This window comes from Xiphophorus maculatus, chromosome 1 (assembly GCF_002775205.1).
Source record: "Xiphophorus maculatus strain JP 163 A chromosome 1, X_maculatus-5.0-male, whole genome shotgun sequence".
NCBI classification, from domain to species: domain Eukaryota; kingdom Metazoa; phylum Chordata; class Actinopteri; order Cyprinodontiformes; family Poeciliidae; genus Xiphophorus; species Xiphophorus maculatus.
Window position 1 is genome coordinate 10,722,980 of NC_036443.1, and position 25,634 is coordinate 10,748,613.

Consider the following 25,634-nt stretch of genomic DNA (forward strand, 5'->3'; position numbering starts at 1 on the left):
TTGAAGAAAATGTGCCCCATTTGTGGGAGGATCTGAAATGATAAATCAGAATTTAACAAGTGGTTAAAGTTGGTAAAAAAACAAAAAGGCTACAGTCTAGTGAGCAATTTAACTATTTTATTTCAAGTTAACTGTGAGAGATACAGAAATAAGATCCAAAAGATAAAACGTTACAGTTGAACCTATGACAACCAATACGGTTAAAAAAAACAGTAATCTAGTTCATTTAAAGTAGGAATGTGGCAAAATCTATAGTAAAGCTCACAAGTATTAGCATTTTTTCCTGTGTAATTTTCCATTCTTACAAATATGTTGTTCCTTTAAGTCCTGAAGGATGAGAAAAAAGTAAAGCAAAGAGAACCAAATGGGTAAAGGAATAGAGAGCGGCTCAAATGACAACTAGGAAGACAGAAGATTTAGAGTTGTGTGTTACATAAGTCCCTGTTCCACACTAACCTTCTACGTCGCTTTTCTGGGATATCATTATCTGTTTGAAGATCTGATGTTGCTTCTGCCCTTGCAAGCTTTTGTCGTGCTTCTCCATAGCAGTCTTTAGAAAAGAATTTTTAAAAAAAAGGATTAACACATTTGTAAATCTAAAGCTCACGTTTTCAAAATTTTCATACAAGTAAATGTTTGTCACCTGCATTTCCAAGAACACGCACACAGCATATCTTCCATGAAGCATCTGGCTGTAGTTGTTGCTTTACTGCTTTAGTGACATTTATACCAAGGCCTGCTGGCCAGAAGCACTGAACCTTGTTTGCATCAGTAAACCAACATGATGGGATAATATCCACCAACTTCTTTCCCTCTGTTGATTCTTCAATGAATTCCACGACGCTGAAGGACCTGCTGGAAGTTCATATTAAGTAAATTAGTGGTCATGTAACTGAGGAAAAACAACATGACCGTTCCGCAAAGGAAGGACTACCAGTTTTTTTGTCAGGCTTGTCACCGGTACACCATAAAGATGGTCAGAAAGTTGTGTCATAGTTCTGATTCCTAGACAAGATGAATCAATAGGGTATCTGCAGAAACAGTCTTGTTGTTCATAAAATTGACACACAGTGTACATGGCTCCAGATAACAACTGTATTATATTCCTTATTACAGCAACTCTGCCCTCAACATCAAAACAGTTATCTCCTACACAACATGATATGACGGTTCCCTCATGTCTGTACTGCCTGAACTGCATGTGAGCTGGAAAGTCTGGGAGAGTTGGACCACATGAATGTGGAATTTGAGCTTTACTCTGTCTTCCATCTTCTCCCAGAATGGGTTTTTCAGCTAAACGCCAGACGACTTGTTGGAGAGGGTTTTGGGGTCTTCGTACAAGTCGCTTCAATGTCCCAAGATAATTTTCAAAGGGAAAACATGAAATATTGTCCAAGGCACCATATTTTCTGGCATCATCAACTAAATGTATGAGACAGTGGGTGTTGTAGACCAAGTGTTCTGTTCCATACAACTTCGCAAAATTGGTAACATAACACTTCAACAGTTTTCCAGCATAGCCACAGTATTTACAGCACAAAACAGGACTGAGAAGAAGTGTCATTGCTATTGAGAGCAACATAAAGTTGTTGTACATTTGTGCTGATAGTCGTCCTTGAAGAACCACTGGCCCAGTGTACAACAGAAATTGTCTGAATTCTGTTGCCTTCCATTGATTGTAGTCCATCAGTGAATGTGGTTTTCTAGAAAAATTTTTAGGAAGGTGATCTCTCACTGATTTCAAGTGATTAGAAATAATTGAAATGGTAACTGCAGACAGACGACACCTTAAAGGTCCTTTGATCCACAAACTTATAACTTTTTTAACATGTCCTAAACAAATCAGATGCATATAGTCAAGCACAAAGCTTGACACCATTCCTACACCAAGCTGCTGCAAGGGTGAAACTCCATGATGGTGGTCTTCATCTGTCAAAAGTTCAAAAGTTCCATCTGTTCGTAGAGGTGCTGTATAATCAGGAAACACAACCTTCTTATCCATGTAAATTCCATGCTCTACACAGCGTTCACAGGAGCTGTAGCCAGAATGACCTTTGATACATTTCAAAAATGCCCCAGCAGGTGCATCACAGATGAAGGCATCTGGAAGTGCAACATTAAAATGTTTTCCTCTGTAATTCAAACCCTCTTGAGTTATTGACTTCAGGTCTTCAATAAACTCTTTCAGGTATTTCGTGACAGAGTCAGGCTTGGCCACGCCTGCATACAAGCCAATGATAAACACACCAGATTTTGGAAATTCCTTAATCATGGCCAAAATAGGCCACAACCTTTGAACTTAGGCCACCATTTTTGAACTTTTGAAGAGTGGTAAGCCATCAATGTTCACCCGGAGAGTCAACGTATCAACTGAAAGATGAGAGTCATTTAAAAGCTGTGAAGTTAGTGTCTTAACCAGTCCAAAATGATGGTAAATACCATGTCCCATTTCTTTCACTTCAAAGGTTTTGGGAGTTGACAAAAGACTTCTAGAATCCTTGGGTAAATCCAAACCATAGTGCACTAAAATATGTAGCAGCTCTGTCAATGCACTGTGTGAGATATTTCAATTTGCTGCCCAATCAGCAAGCTTTACTTTAAGTGTACGTGTGCGATCAATTTCTTCAGACGTGCTGTTCAAATCCATTTCAAAGCTACTGGCAGTAAATTTTCTTCCAGCAACTGATTGTTCTTCATGTTCATCTTCAAATTCTGCATCAGTCTCTTTTTCACTCAAATGAGCTTCAAAGTTCCACTCTTCACTGGAAATCTGGTTGTCCACTTCCGAAGCATAATCCAAATCAGAAAATGTGCCACTTTTGACCTTGAAGTCTTCCAAAAACTTTAAATGCTCAGAAACTTTGGCTTTAATTTGTCTTCTTTTTGTCCGAGAACTACGATAATAATCCATTTTTTTAAATCTGTAAAAACACAAACAAAGCACACTTTCAGATGGCTATTTACTAAGGAATGATAGAATACTTGTCTAAAGACTGAAATATAATTTTGTCTTTGCCAAATGCTTTTTTATTTAACACAATAATTAATCATAAGAATTTTACTATTAAAGGTACTTTATGTGTTAGTTGAAATTTAAAAGGTGATAAGCAAGGACAAATTGAGTTTTCAGGATGTAAAATTAGTATGGAATTAAAATTTATATTTCACAAGAAGTGCAACAACCAAACAACCTGAGTAAAGACAACATCCCTGAATCATAAAATAAATGTATGTCTCAGATGTCACAGTTTTTATGATACTAATGCAACTGGTTATCCAGTTATTACTCAGTGCACTGCTTATTCAAATATTGGCAACAAGTATATAAATAAAAAAAATACTTGATTAAGTACATAATTAGCAAAATCTAGAACATAATTCAATTTTGATTATAAATTTAAAGATTGTTTCAACACTGATTTGTGTCAAGGGATTTCTTTATTTTGAAAATTTATAACTTGCATCATGTCACTCTTGCACACGCCACTGAGAAATATTGCATTTGTTTCTATAAATCTACTTAAAATTGCTTTTTTCTACAGATCACTTAATTTCTCCAGACAAATTTGAAAGCACATTGACAAAATTAATGTTAAACTCATTTATAATTGCCTTAGTGTCATTTAAAGCATTATCGATTAGATCTTTTACAGTGGCAAAAGCAATAACTTAACCGTTGTTAAATGACTCATCTTTCAGTTCATATTTTAATTCTAAATGTTAACATTCATGGGGTACCACTCTTCAGAAGTGGTACCCCACTTCTGAAACAAACTCTGGTACCCATGATTAAGGAATTTCCTAAGTGTAATGTTATTATAGAGTCTTATTTACTGTCAGTTTTGGCAGAAGTAGTAATTTGTACATAAAGCTTGCCTGATAAAATGGTTATAAAATTGCAACAAAACATTTAATTCCCAAAACCTGATGAAAATAAAAATTATAAAACTACCTTTTTCAAATCGTTGATGGGTGATCTTCACAGTTTCGTGCTCTTCAAGTCTGCAAAGAAATATATTTTCATAATGCAGTTAATATAACATTTGGGCTTCTCCAAAAAATAATATTAAGGCAAAACAGCCTATGTATAGAGCAGGGGTGTCAAACTCCAGTCCTCAAGGGCAGGTGTCCTGCAACTTTTAGCTGTTCCTCTGCTGCACCACACCTGAATAGAATAATTAGGTCATTAAGGCTCTAGAGAACTGATCTACACAAGAAGGAGGTAATTAAGCCATTTCATTCCAGTGTTTTGTACCTGTGGCACATCCAACAACTGCAGTTTACCGGATCTCGAGGACTGGAGTTTGAGACCCTTGGTATAGAGTACTCACTGTAGCCATTTAATGTAAACACTGAACAGTTTCACTAATGCAATTATCCTCATTTACTGTGTATATTACTGTGACAAGACAGTAGTATTAATCCTAAGAGCAGTTTAGAAATTCACTAAGAAATCATTCCTAAAATATTGCATGTATTAAAGAACAAGAGCTACACTTAAAATATTGCAAAAACAACAAAAATAATTCTTCATCTTTCAATCTTTGATGCAGGCGTGGCCACTGAAGATTACTCTATAGAACATAAAACTGTGCAGATTGAAACAAACTCTGGCAGAACAAAACGCTTTAAAGTGTCACTTACAAAATAAAAAAAAGGATTTAAAAATATTTACTATACCTTCATCCTATTTACAAAAATAGCTTTTATGCTATTAAAAGTCACACTTGTCTATATAACCAGTGTCCTACTTATGCATATTGCACACATCTATGTTATTCTTTAGCACTGTTTGCTTTTTCATGCTATGATTGCTGAAACAAAATATCACAGACATAATATTGTATGAGAAAGTATTAAGAAATCGTTAGTTTTGTTACATTTATTGTTAAAGAAATAGATAATCAAGGAATTTTGATAAACCTATAAGTCCATATTGCCCATCCATATTCCACTATACTTGCACCGCCTCTCTATTTTTAACCCCAAAACTCACTTCATTATTCCACAATACAAGTGAAAAATAAATATAAATATTCTGAAAATCAAGTCTGCGAAGAAAGTGAGATACTTCTTTTCTACAAGTGAAATGTTTCTTTTGAAGTGTAGATGTGACTTGAAAAACCACACTGTTTGCATCATTTTCAATATAAATACAATATATATATATATGTAATACAAATGCAAACTTCAGCATAAAGAGATCTGTAGACCACGAAGGAGGCGGGGCTTAATTATCCAATTAAGAGCATAGTTAACCATAGTGGAGCATATCAAACTATTCAGTTTGACTCTGTTCATTCTGGTTGGTCTTGGTGGTCGGAGTTCTTGTTATTTTCATTAGAAAATATGGACCCTAAGCTTTTTGAAACCATTTTTAAATACAAAGTTCATGGTTCTTACAAGAGTGGTTTTTCAAAGGCACAGAAAGCTGAAATTCGTCGCAAAGCAAAAAACTACGAAGTTGAAGGTCAGTATTATTCCGAAGTCTTCTGTAATTGTATCTGTTCTTTTTCTGAATGTATTACTTTCAATACATTCTTATTGTTTTTGTTATGTGAATAGAATGTTAACAGTACAGTCTACAGTGTTATCTTTGTTTTTAAAACTACTCAAAGCATTTTTTACTAAGGGAAGAAATTTAACTGAATTATATGGCTTGTTAGTTGTGAGTATACAAACCAAATGAAAGTTTTGAATTTACATTAATTGCAGCATTAAAGTGGAATGGATATGTCTAAGTCGATATTTTGTTTTGAATACTGTTACTTTGATATGGCATATAAATATACTCTGTGTTTAAAATAAATTTTTTTTAAAAGCTTTTTGAACAGTATTAAGGAAGGAAAGTTATTTGGTTAGCTTAAGTTTTGGAAACAGCATGGCTCTGCTTTCCCTCCTGTTCGCCGGGTCGCGAGCGGATGTCGTCACGGCTGGCAAGGAGACGGCGAGGCACAATGACGTCACAGAAATGCAGAGTTTAATTCAATAGAAAACACCGTATGAATTTAACAAGAAAACTTCAGAGTACACAGAAGTACATTCTTTACCTGAGACAAAAGAATTAAAAGAAAAAGAACAAAAGCGCTTTTGGAGACAGCTGATGCTTAAAAGCAAAACAGGGCAGCTGTCTGAATTCTTATTACTGAGCATTCCCTTTTCTAGTGAAGGCGTTTCTCTTTGTTAATATATGCAAATAGGGCGTACCTCTGTTTTGACCAACCAAGAGCTACCTTGGCAAATACTTAGACCTTCCCCTGAGTTTTAATGACAAATATCAAGAGTCATTTTAGTTATTAAAATTATAAGTTATTTTCACAAAACCTATCTTGCTCCTCTGCAGTCAGCTTCTCCAAAGATTTGAATCTTTACCTTATCACAAACAATAATGAGATAGAAGTCTTTTTCATCCTGTAAAACATAACATTCAAACCATTCCCTTTTGGTTTCCGATATTGTCATAGTTAGTACATTTTCAAATACATTCCATTTAACTAGATTAGTACTTGTAACTTGGGTAATATATTTTAATCTAACACACTATTGCTATTAATATTAAAAGGTATATCAGAAATTAAACTAAGTGTTTTCCAAGATTCCTAAGTTGTGGTCAACTCCAGATGCAACTCTGAGCTCCTGAGAAACCCCCGACCTCTGACCTGCGAGCCGGGGAAGATATTCTTTATGGCCTCCTAATTTAAAACCTTTCAAGAGCTTTGTGTTTTATGGCTGGTCTAAATTACAGCCTTGCCAAAAGAATGTTTATCTGTGAACTCCTGCCTTGCATCTGCTTTTGTCCAAATGGAATGCTGGTCTACTTAAACGCACATGGCATTAGCTTAACTATATTAAACCATCAAAAATAGCCATGATTCCTTAACAACAGACTTATTTACATATAACATTTTTCCAAAATAAGTGTTTTCTGTTACTTATTTGTTGGTGGTAGGACAAGAACTGTTGTATGTGAAAGGCCAGGGAAGAGATTTAAAATTAAAAGTTGTCTGTGGTGCAACAAAAGCCAACGAAATCTTCTTGGCTTTCCATGCAAGTGCCTCGGGAGGTCACACTGGCCAAAAGAAAACACGAGATGCCATAGCTAGACGCTTCTACTGGCCTGGAATGACAGCAGACATAAACAAATGGGTAAAAACACATATAAAATAATTGAATACATGCCTAAATCAAATGTGTGTGTATATATATATATATATATATATATGTAAAACTTTTCAAATGCTATCACTTCTGCAGGTATCAGAGTGTGAAGTGTGTCAGTCTGCAGGGTATAAAATAAAAGACACCATTGAACATACCCCAATAAAGGTATTGATAATAAAATAATTAAAGGAATATAATATGTTACTCTATGCTGACAACCATAACATAAGGCTGAATTAAATGTTTATTGTTTAATTTTTTCATCTTTCCATTTAAGGTTTCACATCCTTTCGAGCTTATTGGAATGGACCTTATAGGGAAACTAAAAACCACAAAAAATGGATATCAGTACATCTGTGTGATGACAGATTACTACACGAAATGGACTCAGGTGTACCCAATCACCAGTAAAACTGCAGAAGAGGTCACTACACAGATTCTTAAATTTGTTTTTCAATTTGAAGCCCCTAAAAGAATTCTGACAGACCAAGGCACAGAGTTTGTCAATTCGGTAAAGTTGTATTTCATCAAAAAAAAATTTGTTAAATGTGGCATGCAGTTTTTGACTTATGAATTTGTTATGGTTGTGACAGATACATAAGAATGTCTGTGAAAAAGTGGGTATTAAAAGGAGTCTCTGTGCACCCTACCATCCACAAACAAATGGTTTGGTGGAAAGAATGAATGCCACTATCCAAAGGTAGCTGATACTCGTCGACAAGAAAAGTCCCAATTTTACAGGATAAATCATATTATAATATCAATTTTAATCTTTTTGTCTTCAGGTCTCTGTGCAAACTTGTGGGGTCGAAACCAGAAACCTGGGACGAGTATCTCGATGCGGTCATGTTTGGACTTAGGACCAAAAAACAGATGACTACAAAGTTTTCCCCTTTTTTTCTTATGTTTGGACGTGAAGCTCGATATCCGTTTGAGATCCCAGAGAAATATGAGGTTTGAAACATTAAAAGTAAAATTTCAATTGTCTTACAATAACACGTCAATTACACATGTTCTTCAAGTCAGACATTGATGTGTGTTATAGATCAACAACACTGTTGAGCAGGTTATGGAGGAAGAGACTGTGACAGAATGCATAAAGCATTTGGATGCCATTAAAGAGGTCATTGAGGCAAATGTGACCAGATCAACAACAATGACAAAAAAAAAGGCTGCGCTCAGCCAGCAGAAACGTGTCATTCAGTGTAGGAGAGTTGGTTTTGAGGCAAAATGTGAGGAGTCAACAAAGAAAAGGGGGTAAGTTGGAGCCCAACTTTCTTGGACCTTTCAAAATATCAGCCCTCCAGGGAAAGAGTGCTGACCTTATTTCAGAAAATGGAGCACTGTTTAAAAATATCAGTATCGACCATCTCAAACACTTCAAACCAGAAAATCCACGAATTCCACATAAGATGACCACACAAAAAACAGAAAATCCAACATCTGCTCCTCCAGTCCCTCCGACCACCTCTCCTCCAGCCTCTCCTCCAGCCTCTCCTCCAGTCCCTCCGACCACCTCTCCTCCAGTCCCTCCGACCACCTCTCCTCCAGTCCCTCTGACCACCTCTCCTCCAGCCTCTCCTCCAGCCTCTCCTCCAGCCTCTCCTCCAGCCCCTCTGACCACCTTTGCTACAGTCCTTCCAACCACCATGTCTGACACGATTTCAACAGGTATAATGTCATGTGGAAATTACATTGACCTTGCATAATTTAATCAGTGTTAGAATGTGTTTTGATATTTTCAAATTTTTATATAAAATAAGTAATCATAAAATCTACATTGGCATCATATTTTACATGTTCTTTTGTATTTATGACTAATATTTGTATTTCTGAAATATTTCTTAGTTTTAAACAAGGTGTGGGGAGGAACACATAAAGACACATGTGTCCTACTGTCGAAGATTGGACCCTACAAATTATTTAGCTCGGACTTTGCCAGAATTTGTCCGGGACAGGAGCTGGAGAGTGAGGTACCTTAATTTCAATAAATCAATGGATGGATGGATATCACTGTCTCTGTCCTGCTAGATCAGGCTTTCAAATGCACTTATAATAAACTTTTAGAGAAGCTATGCATTAAACTTGCTCTTTTTAAATATGACTCTTTTCAGGTTATTAAGGCCTACCTACATCTGATGGTTAATAACTACAATAGGAATCATCAGGAAAAAGCCAGAGTAATTGACAGCTTTGAAATGTCACGGATTTGGCTCAAAAAAGTTCCAGGTTAAAGGTTTGTGTGGAAAACCTTTTAAATTTGAAATTACATTTGATATTATGAAGTGTTATAATTAATTTTTCAACTTTTCCATGTAATTTTTTGTCTTAGATTGATCCAGAAAAGTTCAAGATAATAGTGGGTATTGTTAATGAAAGTCACCATTGGATGCTAGTGGTAAGAAGCAAATGCTTTTTAAATATTTTTTTACTTATTGAAGGACATGTCTTTCTTTGTAATTGTGTGAGAACAAGAAAGACTTTTATAAAATGAAATATAAAATGATTGGAAATGTCAATAAAACTATAACACAAATACACCGAAAGTCACAACAACTGATTTTTATTCTTTAAAGTATTAATTGAATTGGGCACTTCTTAATTTATATTGTTACTGAAAAATCCTGAGTTGGGCATTACCTTTTCATCCTTAGGTAATTTATCCACTTGAAAAAAGGACAGTTTTCCTTAACTCACTTGGAGAGTCCCAAAAGGATGTGAAGAGGTGCTTGGAAGCAACAAGGTGAAAAAAACAAGAACAATTATTGTTTATTATAATAAAATATGTCATAACTGGATAACTAGAATGTTAATTTAACATTTTATCCTCTCAACAAGGGCATTTATGAGAAGCAAAGGGATGAAAGTCTCCAGGTGGAAATGTGAAACTGTCACCCATGCCATCCAACAAGACATGGTTTCTTGTGGTGTGTTTGCACTTAAAGTAAGTGCTGTTTATATGGTAGTTTATGTTTTTGATGTGAAATAAAGATTAATATGAAAGTGGTGGTCTAATAATCACATTACCATTAAACTAATGCTATTTTGCATGAGTAGACCTTTTAAGATGATGAACAGCTTTGGCTAACTTAAGCTGTGCATTTCTGCCTAAAATATAATGTAGTCAATGAATTCTATTGCTTTATTACATGGTTGATTTATGTTAACGACAATGGAAAGAGTCTGAAATAAGTATAGCAACAATATTTAAATATTCACAAATGCCATGTCCTGTATATGACAGTATAATACTTTGACAAATATTTTGTCTTTATAGTGTGTCTACTGTTAATCTTCTTTCTTTTTTCCAAAAATCATATTTGTCTTTACAGTTTGCAGAGTGCATACTGGAAAACAAGGACCTGAACTTTCCATCGACAGCAGAAGCTGTTAAAACCATGCGACTCGACATTTCTTCCACACTTCTTTCTGAATCAGGTGTCTATTTGAATTTTTTTATTCAGTTCCTATGTGTGTGGGATAAAATGTTGTGTGTAAAATCATGCATGGACCAAAGAATTGTTAGGTTAGCTATTTTATCTAACTAGAAATATTAAAATATTGAACTTTGCAGATGTGTGAAGTACAATCGTGTTAGTGTTTATATCAAATTCAATTAGTAAAGAACATTTCAATACACCTGGCCTTGATCTCTATCAAATAAATTACACATAACAATGCCCAATGTAAAACTATTGATGCAAAAAACAAAATTAACAAACTTAAAATTGTTCTAGGATACAATTACACTTTTCTTGAGTAGCTTTAATGTAACATAAAAAGCAAAAAGGATTTGCAGTTTGTGAAAGTACAAAACTGGAATGAGATGTATCATGTGAACCCTTATATTCATTACTGTGTTTCATAAAATTAACATTTACAAAATGACAACTTTCACAAGATATATATATATATATATATATATGTATGTAGACATATTAACATTTTCTGAATGCCATTTTTATACTTTCAGTCGCATAAGTTGGAGGAAATTATAAAAAAGTAAACACTAAGTTATACTTTCTTTTAGTTCTTTAATACCTTAAATACATGTGTTTCAATTCATGAGTAGACAGCCACCATGTGATCCTGCCTAATATACCAATATGATGTGCAGTTTTTATTACTTGTATTACTTTATGAGACCAAACATTATCAAAAAGGGATGATTAGACGACTGAGATACACACAGAGGATTATTGTTGTTCAACTTTCTAAAGAGCACTAACAAATGTAATTATTTAAAAAAAAAAAAAAATACCATTAAGTTTATTTTATAACATTGGTTTAAAGTTGCGGTTTGTTTTTCTGTAGAGTCAGTGGAGAACCTCTGCAGACACTGTGGCAGTGAGGACAAAGATCATTTGTGGGTAAGACAACAATGTAATGCATTGAAAAATAAATTCAAGCAAACCATATACCATCCTTAAAATAGTTGCAAAGTATTTATATATACAAAAAAAAATTCATAATAAAATAAATAAACACCCAAGGAAGGTAAGTGGAAAGTTGTTTAAGTTTTTTTTTAAGTACAGTCATAAAACATTAAACACAGTTGCTTATGGTCCTAGAATTTCTTTACCTCCATACATGTCAGGAACAGGCTGTCATCTCCGCAAATATTGGGCTACCAAGCATATATAGATGATTAAGAAGAAGCTTTATGTTGACAAAACCCAATATAGCTTCAGTAAAAAGATAAGGACCTAAAAACATTCTTTATGTTGAATATTCTTTGTTATTACTTGACCATTTTGATTTTTTTATTTACAGATCGCATGTGACAGATGCAACTGGTGGTACCACCAAGACTGCATTAACTTCAAACAAACCAACACAGACTACTGCTGTGAAATGTGTTTGTAGATTTAATGTTTGCAGCAATATTCATCATAAATGACTGCAGTTCAGTAGATTAGCAGTTTAAACTTGACAATTTTTTTTCACGTAACTGGTTTTCCAAAAATTGCTGTTATGAATATTCTTTTGTTGAATATAATAAAATATTGATTTAATTTGTATCTTAAACAAAAATAAAAATTGTTTGTGCATGCTTTACATTTAGCAAAGTTGTAATGTGAGATTTATTTTCTTCAGTATCCTTTTAATGGTTATCATAAAGAAATAACATTTTCTACATGTTCACATTTGTTCCCTCATCTGCTGGTATGAGTTTCACATCAATAGGATAAAGTTTGAGGAAAATAGGTAGGGCATGGAGATTTTGGCAGACTAATAATAGGTTTTCCAAAAAATGCATCCCCTGCTAACTTGGATAAATAAAGAGTTTAGAGTGAAATAACTTTTTCTACAAAATCACACTTGTTCTATGAACTGCTGATATAAGTTTTAAATCAATAAGATAATATTTGAGGAAAATAGATAGGGCATGCATATTTTGGCAGGCTCGACATCCATATTGCCAAAAAATGCATCCCCTGCTAACTTGGATAAATAAAGAGTTTAGAGTGAAATAGCTTTTTCTACATAATCAGAGTAGTTGTATGAACTGCTGGTATGAATTTCATAGCAATAGGATAAAATTTGAGGAAAATAGACAGGGCATGCATATTTTGGCAGGCTCGACATCCATATTGCCAAAAAATGCATCCCCTGCTAACTTGGATAAATAAAGAGTTTAGAGTGAAATAACCTTTTCTACATAATCAGAGTAGTTGTATGAACTGCTGGTATGAATTTCATAGCAATAGGATAAAATTTGAGGAAAATAGGTAGGGCATGCATATTTTGGCAGGCTCGACATCCATATTGCCAAAAAAATGCTTCCCCTGGTAACATGGAGAAATAAAGAATTAAAGAGGGATTTCACCTTTTCTACATAATCAGAGATGTTCTATGAATTACTGGTATGGGTTTTATATCGATAGGATAATATTTGAAGAACATGGAGAGGCCATGCATATTTTGGCAGGCTAATAATAGGCTTTGCTGTACATGCATCCCCTGCTTACATGGAGAAATAAAGAGTCAAGAGTGAAATTACTTTTTCTATACAATCACACTTGTTTTATGAACTGCTGGTATACATTTTGTATCAGTAGAATTATATTTGTGGAAAATATATAAGGCCTACATATATTGGCAAGGTAATAATTTGCTATGCCAGAAAATGCATCCCTCTGCTAACTTGAAGAAATGAAGAGTTAAGAGGGACTTCACCTTTTCTACGTAATGACACTTATTCTCTGTGCAACTGCTATACGTTTCATATCAACAATAGACAGGGGATACAAATATTGGCAGGCTCAGTCATTAAAATGCATCCCCTCTACATTAATATGCTAGACAGTTAAGCATGATATAAAATGTTCTACATAGTGGGCCTCTGTTTTGTAATACTTTAAGCTAATATGATGTTAAAAGAAAAATCGGGAAATTTCAAACCAAATGCGGAGAGCATTTTCTTCAGACACTGACTGAAAAACGTTCGACTCATTTGTCTCAATAAATGTGTAAAAACCGTATTTATTTCAATTAATCTGCGATATAAAACCCACCGTTTTAAGGCTGACATGTTTAAGAAACGTGATATTGTTACGAATATCTTTAAAAGTTTCGTCTTCGATCATATTTCAGTCCGTTTCCTCATTAAAATGCGAGAGTTTAGAAAGATGCGCGCTCCCGCGACAGGGGATGCAATTCTCGGCAGGCATGCATTTCTGGGCATAACACCTGTCCAGCTGATCCCCCAGGTTACCAGACATAGCTGACACTCGTCTAGCCATCGTAGATGCCCCCAGTTGGACGTCGGAGAGAGTACAGATTAGATTGGTTCCATTTTTGTCATCTTTAAGTACAGTGTTAGCTACTATCATCATTGCTTCTTTGACAACTGCTCCATCTGAAAATGCCTTCTTCTTCTTGATCAGAAAATGTGTAGCTCTGAACGAGGCTTCGGTTGCTTTTAGTGACTTTTTTTCCCGCCCTCGTGAAAAAAGATTGTTGCTTACCCAAAGCTGCCTTTAGCTCACTGGCTTTTTCTGCACGTACTGCGCTTCCCGGTGGGTAGTTAGCATGGTAATTTTTGTGACACGTAGTGAAATGTCTCTCAATATTGTGCCGCTTTGCCGTCGCTACGGTCGCCCCACAAATGAGACACACGCAGGTTTCTTTCACAACCGTAAAAAAGAACTCCTTCTCCCATTCCTCGTTAAAGTGATAAGTTTTCTTTCTTTTTTCAGCCATATTTTTGGGGAAAGAAAATGCATTCAGCACCCATCTTCGCTGTGTCCGCTAGCCTACGTTCCATTGGCACTGGTTTTCTCATGCGCACAATACTGACCATTGAATTAGAACTAGAGTAAGTCAGAGTTCACCCTAACTTTTCTAAACGTCATGTATAATGAGGATATTTTTAAGATACTGTCATTTTTAAAGCTATATAAATGCAAGTGTGATTAAAAAAAAGAATAGCAACAGAATAAAAAATTTTTTAGACACAGCTCACTAGTGAGTTGTCCTATTTTTAGAACGGGCTTGCGGGCGACTCATGTGGTCCTTGCGGGCGACCAGGTGCCCGCAGGCACCGTGTTGGTGAGCCCTGGTTTAGTATGACCCGCCTGTCCACATAAGTAACAAGTGGGTTTTTTCCATTGACCTTTTGAGCCAAATCTCTCTTTTTCAGGTAGCTTACCCACAGCTGAAACTGGTTGGGCTGGAGATTGATGGCCGCCATCTTTTTTCCAGCTTTGAAAAGCCCAAGAGTTCCTCCTCCTCACAGCCACAAACACATCTGCCAGTTCAGCAGCCTCCTTTGCAGTCTTTGGATTATGTTCTTTTATCCAAACCTGAAGTTCTGGTGACAACATTCTTAAATATTGTTCAAGAATCATTACTTCATTGATTTGTTCAACTGTCTTACCGTTAGGTTGCACCCATTTGATATACAACTCCTTCAGCCTTATGTAGAGCTCCTTTGGAGTTTCTTCTGGCTCCACCTGAAGCAAGCGAAATCTTTGCCTGTAGGTTTCACTGTTAATGTCATACTTCTGCAAAACAGCTAATTTAACTTGATCATAGTTCATAGACAAATCAACATCCATGTGCACAAAGGCACTTCTTTGCCTATTAGCAGAGGTATTAAATGGAAAGCCCAGTCAGTTTTTGGCCACCTGCAGGCAGAAGCTATTCTCTCAAAAGTAATGAGAAAATGTTCAATGTCATCTTCTTCACTCAATTTTTGTAGTTTAGGTGCATGAGAAACATACGCCTGTGAATATAGGTCACCTGATTGACTATGTTGAGGTGAAGCTGCCACTCCAGGATCTGGTGGTTGTGTAGGCCGCACTGGTGATGTCTGTGGAGCAGTGGGAGTGGTCTCAGGTTGGCTCTCCCTTTTAAACAATCTGAACTGTTGTTGTAGTTCCTCAAATTTCTGTTGTTGCTTAGCAGTTTCTCTGGTCCAGTGATCCTCTTTGGCCTTCTGATGCCCCATGTGGGCTCTGAGAAGGTTGGCCAAGTCTGCTAGTGTTGGTTCACTCCTCTCCTCTTCCATGTCAAACACTCCACCAACAGCTCCACCTTCCTCAACAGCCACTCTTTCATCCAGCTCAGAACCGGGTTCTCCTCTTGTTCGTCCTCTTCCCTTTCCAGGCATTTCGGAAAAAGAGACACTCCTGACACCAACTGTGAGGGACCAGACTCAAACGAGGACAAAAAAATGTTCAAAGTAGCAAAAATTCAATTTAATTATTCCAAAATAGCAAACAAAACATAAAGATTTAATGCAAAAATAAGTCAAAGAATAAATAACAATTTTGGGCCCAATTTAACTGAGGTCAACTGAATTCTAACTGAACACAAACAAAACTGACCTGCCAACAAAGAACAAAAGGCTGCTTAAATAGGGGTGGAGTAACCTAAATCTACCACATGAGGGAGGCACAACATAACAAAAGAACAAATAAATACAAAATTAACTAAAGCATTCTATGAAATAAATAAAGCAAAACTAACTCTTACTTAGCAGAAACAATAGGTGAATATTTAAGTGACAAAATTAACTAAATAAAAACAACTTGAAACAATTCTTCCCCCTTCAGTCTTTCATAAACAAATGGTATGCTCCAGGTTTCCTCCTCCAGCTGGTTTGTCTCAGCAGCACCTCAAACAAGACAAGTGTAAATAAACCATTCAGACAGACATTAAATAAAGTGTGCACCCATTAGAAAATATATGTCTAAATGAGACAACTAACTTAAACGTATAAACTGTAATATAATATAAAGAAAAAATACTAACACGATGTGGTGGTGGGAGGAGCATCCACCACAGTTGTGTTGATTAATAAACCTTTAATCGTTCACACTTCACAATGTGTACTTGAGAAATACTGTTTAAGCCATGTCCTGGATACTTGTACTTCAAGTTTTGATATTGCATTTTATTGTACTCATATTGAAGATATGTTTGAAAAACAATTTCAATAATTATATTTTATTCTTTGTATCAGACCCCGGGAGGAAAATTAGGACACCAACTGTGGAAGACATTTTGAATGCAATGTGTCCAAATGGTAAGTTCGTTGCATGTCTATCCTGAATGTCCTCCATTACAATGTTGTTATGTATGTTATGTGGGTATATTACAAAGCGCACTACACCCTCGGTAACACAATATGTCTGGTCTTCCTTAGGAAAATATGTATTCTGGATAATTTATAGGTTTTCAGATACAAAAAGTGTGGGGAGTCCAGCTTTGTCTCTAGGTCACTCTGACATACAACCAGATATGTTTAAGAAATTATAAATATTCCATACTTAGATAAATCACATACGCTTTGGGGTACGTGTATTGGGTGATCTCATTAGTGAGGATGTAACACCTTTCAAAATGTTCTATATGGCTATTATGTATAGTTGGATTATAGCTGTACTGTCATGTCAATGTCTGCAAGATTCATCTCGGCATTGATATTGTGGTTGTATAAAAATTTATGTGTAATATAGTGCATGTGATGCGTTTCTCATGCTAAGACTGTTGAACAAATGTAGTTGTGACAATTAGCAAGTTGGCAAGTCTCACAACAGCTGATGTTCCCTCTGAACAATAGTCACATTCACAAATGCGGAATACAGAAATATTTTATTGTGAGCTGTTAAAAGTAATAGTTGCAGCTGGTGTCACAGCTGACATATTTCCGAATACTTTGCAGCACTATGTTTGGTTATGTTTTATTGCTTATTCAAACCACTTGAGGTGGAGACCATCAGTCACACTTCAAAACACAGAAAACTCTCATTCCCTATGTACATCAACCACATTTCCAGCTTTAATTACACATGCAAACATTAAAGAAATTATTCAATTAGATGTACCACAAAATACAGTAGTACAGAACTAAAGCATAGATGCTTATCTTGCATCTGTCATGATGGGTTTGAGGTTTCTAGCCCACATGCAGAACACAAGACAGGAGAGTAGGAATCAGTTTAAGTGATTTATTAAGATTACACAATCATCAGAGTGTGGCAAGGTGGTCTGGTCCAGGGAATCAATGGTAACGGGCAGCAGTGGTTCACTGCGAGGGGAAAGAGCAGACTGGTGAGTTCAGGGGTCGTGGGAACATGGAAATCTCAGATCAAACGCAGGTTGTTCTTACTTGGTGGTGGTTGGATCTGAATCTTGGAGGGTAACTGAGTATGTCCAGGGTCTCGGTCTCTCAGTGGGTCCAGGAACAATGGAGGAGTGCGGCAGAGAACGGACAGGTAGGCTCGGGTGCAACGGAGACACAGCGGAGTGGTTCGACCGCCAGCCGTGGGGTCCAGGAGATACTTGCAAAACAACGGAGAGGTGAGTCTGGGAACTCGGGCAACCAGTGGGTATTTTCCACGGCGTCACGAGGGAGGGTCTGAAACCAGGAAAACTGCCAGGGTCTAATCAGCAGGTCCAGAGTGTCAAAGGGATCACCTGAAGGCAACAGAGAAAACACAAAGAGAGTCACTGGAAGGCTCAAGGCAACGAGGAACACAGAGACAGGGCTCAAGGGGGCTCAGAGGTACCGTGACTGGCAAACACTCAGGCGACGCTGGACTGGCGGTCAACTCCTTAAGTATGCTGCGCTGATGAGGGTAATTGATGACAGCTGTGGATGATGATGACACCACCGCACTCCAACCGGAACCTGTCGCCATCTGGTGGTAAGAGGTGGAAAAGGCGCACAGGAAAAAACGCCACCAAGAGAACCAGAGAACCCCGGAACATAACAGCATCACTTGTTTAACTTTATATATATATATATATATATATATATATATATATATATATATATATATAGATATAGATAAAATTGCACGACCGATAGATAAAATTGCACGACCGGAAGATAAAAACATGGCATGTATTGAGAGAACACGTCTTGTAAAGATCCAATAAAATTAACCAAGTATGTTAAATTTTGGCATTTATTTTGAGTGAATTATTGGAAAAAATCCAAAGAAATAAAAGGCATATTGGAAATATAGGTCTTTAAAAAAGCAAACAAAAATAAACAAAACAGAAAAAACCCCCTCCGGTTTTAGATTTTAGTGAGTTGTTTTTAAATACTGTAACGATTATTACAATACCTAATTAAAATCTTATGACGGATACGTTTGGCTTTTGTATTTTTAGTAAATTCTTAATATCCTGTTCAAATTCGCAGATAAATTATAAATAAATGTTTTTTAAAAAAGGTTCTATTAGCGACAAGCGGCTGTTATCACCGATAGAATGGTTGATAACAGCCTGCTAGCAGGCAGAGCAGGGACCAACTGAGGCCATTCAATGGGGCTGATAACCACTGATAATCGCCATTCTATGGGATGATAACATCCGAAGTGGTATACATTTGGATACCTGTATCTGGGTTGTAGGCATTTCCAATATTGGCAAATACATTTCTGAATACCAGAATCACATCAGTGTTAAATGGGCCAATATGTCCTGTACCCGAGGCTGACAAAGAGGCTGAGAAAGCCACTCGTTTCACTGTAAGACAGAAACTTAAGTTACCATCAGTTTTTGATGCCACATCTTTGATTCTCAACGTGAGGGTGTTACAAAATATTTCCATCTCCAAATATAAATAGTGATAGGGTCTCTATCTATTTACATAGGACTGTAAGAATAGGGTCACACCATTTAAAACTGCTTTTATGTTGAATTTTTGTAATCCAATCTTAATGCCTTTGTTACCTAGACATACGGTCTCTCCCTCTCTCTCTCTCATTATTTCCAGCAGCGAGACCAATTCATAAAGTTTTTATTTCTTTACTTTTTCAATCTAGTAAATAGATAAATCTTCTTCTCCACCCTCTTGCAGCTCTATGTTTATTAAGTCCAACTCACCCTGAGAAATAAAGTAATATGGAATTAAGTAATTTTAACAGGATCTGAAAGGTAAAATTAGGACAATATAAGTCAGTTTTAAGCATTAACACTCTCTTTCACTCACTTTAAAACATGTAAAGCACTTTTCACATGGCCAGTCTATAGCATAGCTGGCTGCAGCTGCAACATGAGAACATGCACAGGTGTCATGCCGTAAAACTCCCCACCACATTTAGTTACAGCATCCAATCTATTTCAGAATAAAACCTAGCTGCAACATTTTTTAAATAAATTACTTAAATCAGCATAGATGAGACATCTAACGTGAATTTTTTTTATGCTCCCTGAGTTTAAAACATAGTGAGTCATTTGTGTTTGCTGAAATATGAAAGCTAAAAATATAGAACGAGCTTGAACCTTCAGGCTTATCAGAGCAATTCGAAGGTAAATGATTGTGGATTTTGCTCAATTGCGAGGTAAATTATAAATTAACTTACCTGTTCCCTCCTTCCACAGAACCTCCACTTGGTGTTCAGTGCTGTTTGCCACGGCTTTGATTGTGGTCACCTCTTCTACCTGTGCTGGAGATTATGTAAAATAAATAAAAAGAGGAGTCAAAGGAAAAAAAAGAGTCTTCATTTTATTATTTGCATAAGGATTAGTATTTTAAGAAGTTTTTGTTTAGTACACACTACTAACTGTAATACAAGTTCATCTTGAGATCTTTTAATAATTAAATTAATTAATACACTAATCGCTCTGATTCTTGGAAATCAAATATGTGACCACATTAGATTGTAACATGTTATTATCTTTTTAGAACGGTAGCTAATCTACCACATTGATCACTTATTAATAATCTTAAATAAACATCAAGCAATAAAAACATAAAACTGTAATGGACTGCATATTCTGTTTTTTTGTGTGGCGATATTAATATTACTCTTATTATTATTAAAAAAACATCCATTTATTATCTAGTGTGAACAAAATCTTTTTGTACTGTGGGAGGAAGCCGGAGCACCCGGAGAGAACCCATTAATCAATCAATCAATCAATCAAATTTTATTTGTATAGCACATTTCAGCAGCAAGGCATTTCAAAGTGCTTTACATCATATCAAACACAGAAACACAATGCAACATAGAATCAACAATCAAAATAGGACATTAAGTCAGGTTCCATCAATAAATTTGTAATTGATTACGTTTCAAATACAATCCAAAACAGGTGGGTTTTTAGTCGAGTTTGCATCCATAAAAGGTTTACCTGTTACACTCTTACTGTGTTATATGGAACAAAATACCTATTGCTATTTTTATTCCCACTCACAATCACACAGTTTAAAACGATGTAGACAGCATTTTAATGGGCTTCTGGCACGAGGCTCCGTACTCCTCGTTCACAGAATTTCGAGCAGGGACTCCGCCGTCCCTCACGGATTTTTGTGCAATTCTTTTTGTAATTCTTTTTTATTTAGAAAGAGAGATTTCCATCACATTCGTTAATTACAGCTTTACCCATCTAAGATTGTACATGAGTATACAACCGGAGAATCCAAGTGATTTTGTCCATACTGCCTTTCTGGTATTTTCTTTTACAGACTATTACTACATTTTGTTGTGAACAATAACAAAAATGAACAGAATTGAACAATAACGGGGATTGCACCATCTCGAGCAATAAAAAAAACACAAGAACATACAAGGGCAGGGCACATAGTTCTCAAGAACAATCAAATGAAGTCAGATCTAATTGGTTTTACATACTCAGTCCAATTGGTCCAGATCTTATAAAACTTTCCTCTTTCAACTTGGAGGGAAAAAGAAATCTTTTCCATAACAAAAATCTGATCAACAATTTCAATCCATTCGTCGATAGTGGGTGGGTCTGGTTTTAGCCATTTCCTTGTGATGGCTTTCTTACTGGCTGCCAGTAGTATAGCCAGAAGATTTTTCTCTTGGTTGGTCCATGTGTCCAACTGTAGGTTGCCCAAGTACAACGTTTCACATTTGAATTAAATTTTTACATTGAATATATTTTCAATATGTTTGTGGAACTCTTCCCAATATGGTTTTATTACTTGGCAGTCTCAAAAAACATGGAAGTGGTTGGCTCCTTTAGACTCACCAAGTCTCCAGCAGGCGTCCCCGTTGTTTTGATATCGTCTCTGAATGGGTGTAACAAAAAATCATGCAATGTTTTTCCAACAAAACTCCCGCCATGTGTTTGATCCGGTCGAGACCCACTGCAGTTGACATATTTCTTCCCATCATCTTGTGAGATTATTACCTTAATTTCCTTTCCCCATTTCCTCTTTATGTATTCTGTATTCTCATGTTTAGATAGCTGTATGGCATTGTATAACTTAGAGATAATTCTGCTGTCTGATCTGGGTTTAATTAGTGTTAGAAATACCTCCATGAAACTGGAATCATTTTTTCTCAACACCTCTTTAAAATTTCTATTAAAATAATGTCTCACCTGCAGGTACCTAAAACATCCTCTTTTTCCAGTCCATGATCCTTCTGTAAGGTTTCAAAACTCTGAAATATCCCTTTGTGGACAAATGAATAATAGGTAGTTAAGCCTTTTGAGATCCATAACTTGAATCTGTTATCATTTCTATTTGGTGTAAAATCCGAATCATAGGCTCACCACCTCATAATTTTAGAATCATCTCCTGTTCTGCAAATTTTAGCCAATTCCTGCCAGGACTTGAGAAAGCTATCTGTTATGGAGTCTTCTGGGATCTGCTGTTCTTCTTGTAACTTATAATCACTAAGTAGGGCTGTTATTGGGATTCCTTTTATCGTCGTACCTTCTAGAGGCATTCAAACTGCGTTGCAACAAGGTTTATCTCTTTCACACCTGAGCAATCGTCTCCTCCTTTCTTCACGATCTCTCCGTTCTTCTTCGATGGGGTCGAAGTCGAATGAGATGAGTGAGAGGGGTGGGAAGGGTTTTCGCATCCAGGGAGTTTTGGGAGGTGTGTCCCATACGACAGGCTTCTTTTTCTGGGTCTCTTTGTTTGTCGATGATGTTTCTGAAGATCTTTTTTCTTGCCCGAAAGTGTTGAACAAGTATTCGGAATAATCCATGTTCTCGTCTCGAGAGCTGGTACTATCAACTGTGACACCAGGAAATAGTGTGGTCACTAGTTTTCTCACGCCAGTTGTTATTAAATACCCAGCGCCAAAAGACACTGGAAAAAAGACGGCAGCTGTTAAAAGTTTCTCCATATTACAATCCTAGAAAAAGAAAGCGAGGGGTTGAAATGCTATCTGTCAAAGTGCTATTTGTAAAATACCTGATGTTTTGAGATGGACGCATTCATAACCTCAGATGTTCTTTGATCTCTATGACATAGATCTTTGTCATAGATCTATGTCATAGATGTCGTCATAGCTACAATGAGCTCACTGTAGTTCTGGGGGAATGTCTTGCTTTTGAACGTTGCTATGGAAACGGTCAGATCAGTTCTGCATGACTCAAACTATTAACCCTTTGCAAGTGTATATTTCAGGAGGCTGGGGATTAAAACAGGGATTTTAATAGTTAAATATTAAGTTTAGTTTGACAATAGTATATTAAAACCATTAATTTAAGTACCGGTAATTAAAATATGGTATTTTGAAAACATTTCATTTGACTCAACAGTGTTTCAAACTTAGCAAAATGGATTGAAATTGATTAGCATTGAAGTTTACCAATTTGAATCTCAAGTTTTGGACAATTAGAAGTAACACTGTAGTTAGAATGAAAACTTTATCTGTTGGACATGATAAACTTTGTTCAGTTTATTGAACTTTTTCTCACTAAAATGAAATGTGGGCCAACACAAAGTTCAAGATCAACTGTCAACAAAGATTGACAGTTTTTATTTGCATCTGCGGGGTAATTTCATTCTCACTAAAAGAAGACATAGATCCAAGTTTATTGCTGAGAAAGAAAAGCTGTTAATGATTTATTATACAAAAGAACAAATAAAAATGTTATTACTATCATCACTGAAATGTGGGTCAACTCATAAAGTTCAACAAAGAGAATATAGAGATAGATCCAGGTTTATTATCACTGCTGAAAAAGTAAAGCTGTTAATGATTGATCACACAAACAAAAGAACAAACAGAAATGTTGGCAAATTTTTAATCTTCATTTGTGTTTTATTCCCATAAGCAAAGAGGGAGTTGAAGTATGTCTATAATACACCTTTATGGGTTGCATAAGTGAAGACTGTAAGACATGTTTAATTAAGTGAGTAAATTTATTAAACAATCCAAATACATATACATATTACGTAATCCCAAAATTTTGATATTAATGTAAGTCCAAAATTCAGAGACTGGTCAGAGGGACAAAACCAATAAAGTCCCTCCCGATCTATGGACAGCGTCTCGTTTTATACACATATTTTCCAACGTAAACATATGGTGACATTCACATGTTCCACGTTGACGTGTTGTTTGGGTCATGGCCGTATTGTCTCTTCTTTCCTCTGGGATCCATAGATGAACTTCCTTTTTAAACTGAATGTGTTTTGTGCGTTCAGACACTACATTGATCATGGCACACAAAGGTCTCAGCGTGTGTGTGTTACTGAGACGTAAATATTTAACTAATATGACAATCTTTTTTTATTAAAATGTTAAAAATGTAAGTTCAGATCATTGAGTGATGATTCAATCCAAGAAACTTTATTTATATAGAACATTTTTATTCAATTATTCATCAAAATGCTCATAGAATATTCAGTGAAAACTGTCAAAACAATAAGACCTGCAAAGACAAAATAGCCAATAACTCACTCTTGAATTGATTTAAAGCTACAGAAATAAGATTTTTGCTCAGTCTAATAATTACTTTGTGTTGACGTCCGTCATGTAGGGGGCAATTGGGTTCACACATTTAAAGAAAAATATTTTAATGTCTCGTTAAAACATATACAGTATATATGTTTTAAATGTGGGTCATTATATCATCATATATATTTATCTTTCTTATTTTCTTGTCTTAGATTTAAGTAAAATAAATACAGTTAGTCCATAAGGTTTAATGGCATTTTGCTTGACCTGCTTAGTTTTTACATGCAAGGAAATTAAACTTCTGAAAGTTTCTGAAATGAAATAAAGAAATGTGTATTTATGTGATAATATAACTGATACTAATCTGGACTGTTTCTTGCTCTCAGGGCGATCACTGATGGTATCATGATGATTTTGGTTATCATAAATCCTTGAGCTTTGTAACCATTTCCAGGCTGACAGATCTCAGCAAGTTTTTTTTCTAATTTTTGCCTGAATTTTGTTGGATCTCAGCATGATGTCCACTTTTTGAGGAACCATTGGTGTACTTTGCTTTTCCAGGCAGCTCTTATGTGATGTTTTAATTGAGAACAGGTGTGGCAGTAATCAGGCCCATCGCTTTGTCACACAGGACTAGGTGGGCTTGGATTTTCTGCCTTAAGAATAAACATCCTCATTTCAAAACTGCATTTTGTGTTTAGTTCATTTGATTTGATGTTATGAATCACTGAAGTATAAAAACGTGCAAAATAATAGGACATCAAGAAGAGAGCAAATACTTTTTCACACCACTGTAGCTCCGTGTCAGTTCTGATATGTTGTAGAGTTGATGGTGAAAGTCAGCACTGCTTGCTGCTCACATGGTGAAAAGCAGATGACCACTGAAGGTATTGTGACGATTTTGGTTATCAAAAATCCATGAGTTTCGCCACTGACGCAAAAATATAACATCTCCAACCTCTAACAGCAATGTGACACCATTAGCAGCATATAGTAGCAAGAGAAGACTGATGTTCATATGCAATAAAAATATGCTCTCCGTTCCTGGTCAACACAGCAGCTGCAGGATATGAAGAGTGTCCATGTCCATAGATATAGAACTCAAAGTGGTAGGCTCCTTTGACTGGAGCTGTGAAAAAACCTGAAATCCATAATAATAATAATAATAACAACAACAATAATAATAATGATAATAATAATAATTATTATTAATAATAATAATTAATATAATGTAAAATTAGGTACCTGTATTTGAGTTGTAGGCATTTCCGATTTTTGAAATAACATGTCTGAAGACCAAAGGTGTCTGTGTGTTGAATGGACCAAATGTTTCTGAAC

General features: G+C 35.8%; 1 long non-coding RNA gene across 1 annotated transcript; it reads right to left on the minus strand.

The window, feature by feature from the left end:
• Positions 1–530: 530 nt before the first annotated feature.
• On the minus strand, positions 531–4,053 carry LOC111608813. Its single transcript, XR_002752866.1, has 3 exons — positions 3,953–4,053; positions 644–712; positions 531–550 (listed from the first exon to the last, which is right to left on the minus strand). It is a non-coding gene; the product is annotated as an uncharacterized LOC111608813 (long non-coding RNA).
• Positions 4,054–25,634: the final 21,581 nt, after the last annotated feature.